The 425-nt window shown below is 33.9% G+C and overlaps 1 protein-coding gene across 1 annotated transcript in view; it reads right to left on the bottom strand.

Annotated features, from left to right (window-relative positions):
• LOC110273058 (xyloglucan O-acetyltransferase 4-like) overlaps positions 1-425 on the bottom strand; it is a 15,324-nt gene that overhangs the window by 11,766 nt on the left and 3,133 nt on the right. The gene's annotated exons all lie outside the window — the stretch shown is intronic.

Here is a 425-nt window from a genome sequence, read left to right as displayed (position 1 = left end):
CATGTATCTATTGTTATCCCTTTTTGCCGCCATAGTTATGAAACTTGTCCTGAAAACGCGTGCCAGAAGATTTCATTGCCTTCAACAAAATTCATGTGGGAAAGAGAGAGAGATCGAAAGGGAGATGGTGCGAATTTGAAGTGAGGTAACGTACGTAACCATAAGAATCCAAGCAATTAGAAATTAGAGGATGATAATTAAGGGAAATGTTGAGATTCTATGTTTCACTCCGATATCAACGTTGATGGAAATGTAAAGTTTTAATGACTTAAAAAATAATTTCCATCTTTGTTACTCTTGTATTCTTTTCAAATCAACAATTTCCAGTAGATCAGAGATGGATGGGTTATATTCCGACACAGATCAATTGATGAGACTAAAATTAAGGTGAAATGTAACGCTTTTTTTTTTTTTTGCATATCAAT

This window comes from Arachis duranensis, chromosome 6 (genome assembly GCF_000817695.3).
Source record: "Arachis duranensis cultivar V14167 chromosome 6, aradu.V14167.gnm2.J7QH, whole genome shotgun sequence".
In the NCBI taxonomy this organism is placed as follows: domain Eukaryota; kingdom Viridiplantae; phylum Streptophyta; class Magnoliopsida; order Fabales; family Fabaceae; genus Arachis; species Arachis duranensis.
Note: the sequence above shows the minus strand (reverse complement) of the source record. Positions and strands in the feature narration are given on the sequence as shown.